This window comes from Carlito syrichta, unplaced genomic scaffold, assembly GCF_000164805.1.
Source record: "Carlito syrichta isolate Samal-C Ts95f unplaced genomic scaffold, Tarsius_syrichta-2.0.1 Scaffold142933, whole genome shotgun sequence".
NCBI lineage: Eukaryota > Metazoa > Chordata > Mammalia > Primates > Tarsiidae > Carlito > Carlito syrichta.
In genome coordinates this window covers 142102-149609 of record NW_007087029.1, presented here as the reverse complement: position 1 = coordinate 149609, position 7508 = coordinate 142102, and positions in this window count along the sequence as shown.

The following is a 7508-nucleotide window of genomic DNA, read 5'->3' as shown; positions in this document are numbered from 1 at the left end:
ACCTTCCACCCCCTCACCCCAGACCAGCCCTGAGGAGGGAGCCTGAAGTGAAACAGGTCTGGGGGAATTGGGCAGGGCCTGGGAGCTGCTAAGTATCTGCCCCCAGCAGAGGGAAAGGTAGGGAATCCTACGAAGGTGGCCTGGGAGGTCTCTGTGGGGAGAGCAAAGAGTGAGCTAAACCCAGGCATGCCCTCAAGGGGTAATTTCCTCTGTCCTTATCATCCCATCCTCTGGTGGCAAACTCTGGACTCCCCATCCCAACACACCCAGAAGCTGGGACACATGACTCCTTGGAGGGCTTGTGGCCCTCTGCCCTGAGAACCCTGACCTTCCCAAGTCATTCTGACAGTGTCTTAGCTTTGGGATTTTGCTGTGTGACCTCAGGCAAGTTGGCTAAACTCTCAGAGCCTCAGTTTTCTCAAATGTTACATGGGGATAGTAACTCTACAGGAGGGCTCTGTGTGAAAAAAGGGAACAACGCAGGGGCAGTGGCTGGCAGCTGGTGGGTGTGGTCAGGGCCTGCGTATCCCCCTTTCCCAGGCTGCTCCTAGACAGGCACTCGGCCAGGAAACGTGAATGTCAACCATGCGGTGTGCCGGCTATGGGCCCCACACTCTGGCAGGGCCAGGGAGGAATGTGCTGAGATGGAAACGGGTCAAGCAAAGAAGGCTTCTCAGAGGAGGTGAGTGGCAGCCAGGAGTTAAAGCCTGCGGAATGAAGTAAAGACAGAGCAATCTTCCCATGCAGGAGACCTGGCCTCTGCAAAGACTCATGGGAAAGAACATGCTGGGGTGGGGAGGTAGGGAACAACAGCGGGGCCAGCTCCTGGAATGGGGCAAGGTGTGCAGAGTGGTGGCCAGCACAGAGGGTCATCAGTGCCAGTCCTGAGGGTCGGTAGGGCCTGTGTGCCCCTGGCCCTGCCCAGGACTGGGCCCTGCCCCTGCCTCTTGTCTGGGGACACATCAGCAGGAAAGAACCCCCACCCAGCCAGGTGAGCAGCACTGGCCCCAGGAGTGAGGCTGCCAGCTTGCCCGCAGGAACCAGCAGCAACACTGGCAGGGACAGGGCAGAGGCCTGGGAGAGGGACAATGTACTTTGTGTGCACCGGCTGTGGCAGGGCTGAAACTTGTCGTTTTCCTAGAATGAGTGCAGGCCCAGGGGCAGGGCTGGGCTGCCTCTGTGAGAAAGTCTGACCCTCCCCTCCACCCCAGGCACAGCAAACCCTACCCCAGCCCTCAGCCCTCCTCCTCCAGCCAGACCTTCCACCGCCTGCCCCACCGTGGCTCCCAGGTATGGCTCCTCCCCCCCCCACACCCTTCTCCCACACCTGGTGCACACACATCCCCTCCCCCTGTGCTCAGCCCACAGGCAGCGTCCAGTGTCTGGTTTCCCTTGTACCAGAGAGCACAAAGAGGCCGCGATGTGGGAGCCAGAGGGAAACAGACACAGAGAAAGACAGAGACTGACAAGAGGGTCAGGGCCAGAGAGGGACAAGACAGGAGAGAGGAGAAAGGGACAGAGACAGGGAGGGAGAGGACAGCAGACACAGACAGGCACAAGCAGTGAGAAGAAGAACCTCAGAGCAGCAACAGGGCACTGCCCCATGGGTCCTGGGCTCCCGCAGAAGGCAGCAGTGTACTCCGCCAACAGCCCCACTGGCCCTGTAGCCTCAGTCTCCCACCCCAGGCCTGCCACCAGGAAAGGTCCTAAACCCTCTGTGACTCTTGTCAAAGTCCCCTCCCCATGCCCCGTGTCACACTAAGGTAAAACATTCAGGATTCACCCACCGCCTGGAGGGATAGGAAGACCCTTCCCTCTGCGAGTCCTGAGCTCCTGGGTTCAGCCTTCAAGAGCTGGGGACTAGGCCCTCGGCTTTTGCATGATGCTCCATGAGGCTGTGTGGATCGCAGGGCCCTCCAACATCTGTCCACCCCTCCGTGTGCCCAGACCTCCCTTGATGCTCAGGCCCATAGACCTCCAGGGATCATCTTGGCCACTCACTCCAGGAGCCCTGGCATCGGGCCAACAGATCTCAAGTTCTCCCTAAAACGCATTGCCTTCTTTTTGCAGGAAACACTCCTCCTGGCCTTCCTGGCCCGTCAGGCCACCCCAGGACTCCCAGTTGCTCCTGTTGTCTTGACAATTCTCTTCTCCGGAAGCTCTGTCTCCTTGGTGGCACACTCAGAACTCCCCATGCCCCGCCTCCCACAGATGCCCTAGCGAGGCGGCTCGCCCTGCCCAGCTCAGATACCCCAGGAAGCTACTGACTGGTCAGAGAAAGTTCTGGTCACCGTCCTCCTCTGTTTCCTGCCCCCCTTTCCATGACAAACTAGTGTCCCCAATCCCACATCAGTTGGGCGGCGGAAGTTTTGCAGGAGAGTCTTAAAGCCTGACTATTTTATGTTCTTTCCCCTTCCCTGGCCTGGGTGCACAGGGTTTCCCCCTTAGGGAAGACACCCCATTGCCTCTCTTCTAGAAAGTTAAAGCACTCTGGGGCCTCTGAGCCAGGCCCTGTATCATGGATTCCTCTAATAGCCCTGGCATGGAAGCCAGGCTGCTGACTGGGGCAGGGCCCAACTCTCCTCTGGCCCTGGTGAGGAAGGGGGCTCCCATGCACAATGCTGCATTAGGCCACCTGCAGCCCTGCAAGGCCCCTCCTCACATTCTCATTCCCCAGTTCTGCCAGGAGCCCTCAGAGGGAGAGGGCCAGAGCTGGAAATGGAGACTCAGACCTGAGGGGAGGGAGGACAGGTGAGGGAAGAGACAGAGGGAGACCGAGGAGGAAGGAGGGGAAGACAGGACCAGGAAGAGGGGTAAGGAAGGGAAAGAGAGGGAGGGGGGTGAGGGAGGTAGAAGGAGGGAAGGAGAGAGGGATGCAGAGTGGGGCAGAGAGGGAGAGGGAGGGAGGGACTAGGAGAGAGAGAGGGAGGGAAGGAGGAGGGGGGACAAGGTAGGGAGAGGAAATGGGGAGGGAAAGGGAGGGACTGGCAGAGAAAGAGAGAGGAAGGATGGGTATGGAGGGGAGAGAAAAAGAAAAAGATATCGGGCCGGGCTCGGTGGCTCAGCCTGTAATCCCACGCCTTTGGGAGGCTGAGGTGAGTGGATTGCCTGAGCCCGCGGGTTCAAGACCTGCCTGGGCAACTTGGCGAGACCTCTTCTCTACAATAAATCAAAAAATTAGTCGGGCATGGTAGCGCGCACCTGTAGTTCCAGCTACTTGGAAGGCTGAGGCGGAAGGATCGCGGAGCCCAGCAGGTCGAGGCTGTGGTGGCTGGGAGCAGCCACCGCACTCCAGTCTGGGCGACAGAGTGAGACTCCAACTCAAAAAAAAAAAAAAAAGAAAAAGAAAAGAAAAAGATATCGTGACAGAGACAGGAAAAAGAGAAGTAAGAGTCATGGTAAAAAGACAGGAACCAAGAGCTTGGGCTTCCCCGGCTTCTCCAGATCTCCCAGCGGGATTTCAGACCTGGAGCAATCCTGGAGATCAACGTGGAGGCTTGGCCTGGAATTTGATGATGAAACTGTCTCCCGGGAACTAACCCTATGCCCTGGACCCAGCCCCAGGGGCCCAAGGCAGTAGCAGGAAGAGAGGCTACAGGCCCCAACTGTGGTCCATCTGCAAGGACATGCAAGAATGCAGCAGGAGTGACAAGGCTTAGACAACAGAGAGAACTTGATGGCAAGACAGCCCGGGCACCCACCCCCACAAGGACAGGGAGATTGAGGGGGAGAGGTGGGAGGAGTCAGTGAGGAGGGAGCTGAGTCCCCCTGGGGGGCTGGAATGGAGTCAAGGCAGCCCAGTCCTCTCCCACCTCCCTCCACCCCCAGCAATGAGTCAGGGATTCCGCAGAATTCTGAATTCCTGTCTTCCTTTGGGCAATGATACTTGACACTCTCCTGGGTTTTTTTCTCCTGCCGCAGAAGTGAAATCTTCCACCATTGTCAAAGACTCCTTTCTCCACAGCTCGGCTTGGGGCAGGCCCTGCTTTCCTGTGAGTCACTTCAACTGCAAAGCCCCTTCCTGTCTCGGCCCAGGCTGGCCTCAGAGCACGAGCGCGGGGAGCTCCTGGCTCTGCACGTGCTGTTCCCTCTGGCAGAACCCCCTTCCCAGAACCAGCTTCTTTTCATTCACCGGAAACCAGTCTAGACGGCACCTGGCACCTGCCATGGGCGGGTGAATTCGCAGGAGCCTGGCACACAGCAGGCCTGGTCAGTGGAGCAATGAATGCAGGCACCAGAGCGTGAGGGTGAGACGCCTCAGGCCCTGTCCTCAGGGAGTCCACAATCTGACAGTGGAGACCAGCCCCTGCCGGGGGAGTCCCATGAGCAGAGCTGTGAAACTGAGAAAGGAGAGCCCTGCCTGGGGCCTGCAAGCTCCCTCTGTGCCTCCCAGCAGGGAAGCCTCCCTCCAGGTCAAGGCCCAGCTCACACCTGCTGCAAAGAAGAGGCCCTGGGAACATTTCTGGGAGGGAGGAAGAAGGATCTCTGGGTTCTTTGGCTTTTCTTTAAGGTTGTCTCCTGGAAACTAGCCCCATGCTCTGGACCCAGCCCCGCTGGCCCAGTACATAGCAGGGGCAGGTAAAGACTGGGAAGGCCTCTTCCAGGGTTCTGGGAAGAGAGACTGCAGGCCCCGACTGTGCTCCATGTCCACCAAGGGCATGAAAGAATACAGCAGGAGAAGCTAGGATTCGACAGCAGGGAGAACTCGATGACAGAGAGAGCCCTGTCCTTTCGTCAAGAAGCTCCTGGGTGACCAGAACCGGCTGGAACTTTTCCACCACTGCCCCCAGGGCCAAAGTGAGTGCCTGCACTATGTGTGAGAACAGAGTTGAGCTGAAGGGCTCTGAGCGCCCACTGGGAAGCCAGGCCACAGGCAGGTGCTGGGCCCCAGTGACCAGGCTGCCTCAGCCTCCAGACCCACAAGGAGCCAAATATGGTAGGGAGGGGAGGGAGACTGCCAGGGGCCAGGCAGAGGCAGCCTAGGGTACTGTGGGACCTGCCTGGGGCTCACAGTTGGCCGAGCCTCCAGGGTGACTTCGAGGGTTGTGGGGGAGACCAGGCAGGGCTGAGGGTCCAAGCCCTGGTGGGACCTGAGCCTGAGGAGAGGATGAGAAACTGGAGGGATAGGAAGAATCCCTCCACCACCCAGGCAAGGCGAGCATGGCCCCATACTCCCACAGCCCAGGATGAGAGGCTGAAAGTGGACCAGGCTCACAGTCTCAGGAAGGCAGCAAGGTTCTGTGATCGAATCTTTTCCATCCTCAGGCCAAAGCCCAAGGCTGCAACCCAACTGCCAAGGCAGCCACTGCCTCTCTCCAGAACAGCAAAGACTTAGAGGGCCCCTGGAGAGGGACTTGCCATCTGGGTCTCCTCTTCCCCCATCAGGCCAAGTCAACATGGGAGCCTTTCTCCTGAGCCCCAGGGTTCCACGTTCTGTGGTGATGTCCATGTCCCAGGAGAGGAAGGGCCAGGGGGTGATAGCTGGGGTAGGATTTAAACCTTGGGGAGTAGAGTCAGAAATGCCTTGGGTCTATGTCAGTGCTGGGACATGAAGCTGGGGGTTAGCTGGTCACTGACCCACCCTTCCACCTGTCCCTTGGCCATCTTCAGCCAAGTGGTCTATTGATTTCACTGACACTTGTATACTGCAAGGGAAAGCACAAGTACCTTACAAATCTTAACTCACTGAATACCCGGAACAAACCTATGAAGACAGCACTATCGTCATCTCCAATTACAGACGGGGAAACTGAGGCCCAGAGAGGTCACCTGACTCGCCCAACATCACACAGCTGGAAAAATGGCCGAACCAGGTTTCAAACCCAGGCCTGAAGCAGCCCCAACTGATCCCTGCTGCTGCCATGATTCCAAGGTCTGGCAGGGGTCAGAGAAAGTCAAAGGTCAAGAGGCCGGGTTCAGGGATGACAGGCCTCTTTCAGGATGAGTCTTGCCCTTTTGGTGAGTGGGTCAGGGACCTCCTACAGCAAAGGCAGGAGCCGGAGAGAGAGAGCAGCTGATGGGATTGCACCCCCTCGTTGGGGGGGGCAGTTGGCCCCAGCTCAGGGGGTGTGCCTGCGATGACAGGGGCCCGGGCCAATGGCTGGGCCCCCCAGCCTCCCCCAGCTGGCCTGGGAGGAAAAGAACCCCTCCAGGATATTTCCATTCTCTTGAGGAGAAAGGGAAGTGGGGAGAAGAGTTGGCCGGAAAGCAGACTGAACTTGCAGCTTGGTTTAATAACCAAATCCCAGTTCTCCCTGTGGCCAGGGCTCCCTCCCACTGTCCCCTCAAGGGAATCCAGGCCAGGCCTGCGGCTGGGAACAGTGGATCCTGTCCCCACAACCCCCCAGTCTCTGTCCTCTACCAGAGCCCCAGAAACGGGGCCCATTTCCCCTGGAATCTGCAATGGCCACTCCCAGGCCCCCAGCCCCACTCTGGCTGGTCAGGTGGAGAAAACACTGGGTCTTCCCCAGCTCAAAGGGAAGGAGGATCCCAGAGACGGGTGACTGCATTTTCCAGCATGAATACACTGCTGCGTGGGCTGGAAAAATAAACCGCTCTGGTGGGGACAGAGGGAGTGAACCGTATGAATGAGGGCGGCCCTGAGAAGTGCCAGCCATGCATGCGGGCCCGGGTCCCTGGATGAGAGGTCAAGGCACACACCATGCTGTCAGAATTGCTGAGGGAGGAGAGGGAGGCGTGGAGTGGGCATGGCTTTTGATTCTCACGACTTCCCCAACACACACACACACACACACACACACACACACACATACTCATACACACATTCACACATACCCACACATCCATAGTCATATACACTCACACACATTCTTATAAATATACACACACACACACATTCATATACATGTTCACACCCACACACTCATAGACTCATACACACTCAAACAGTCGTATACTCATTTACACACACACTCATGCATACACGCAAATATTCATATACATATTCATACATTCATGCACTCACATTTGCATATACATTCTCATAGCGCCACATACTCATACGTACATATACACTCACGCACTTGTTACACATTCACACACATATACACACTCTCACACACACACAGAGACACACTCACATACCCATACATATGCACATATACTCGTGCACACACTCCAACATTCACACACACAGACATTCATCTGCTCATATGCACACATATGTCCACTCACACACCAAGACACACTCACATATGCACGCTCCCTCTCACACACTTGTCCCTCAGCAGGGCAGGACCAGGCTGGGAGGAGAGAGGCCCTCTGGGAGGATGGCATGGTTGGTGGCTGCCAAGAGGTAGGCCGAAGCCTGGGACCGGACAGTGAGCCCAGGAGTGGGGGAGGGCGGTGCTGGGGGCCTTGCACAGGGGCCAGGACTGTGAATGAAGCAGATCCTGGCCCTGCCCCCACCCAGGTCCGCCTCTGGCCAGGCCAGCCTCCATCCGGCATTGTCTCGGGCACCTCGGGCAGGGTTCCCAGGATGGCTGAAC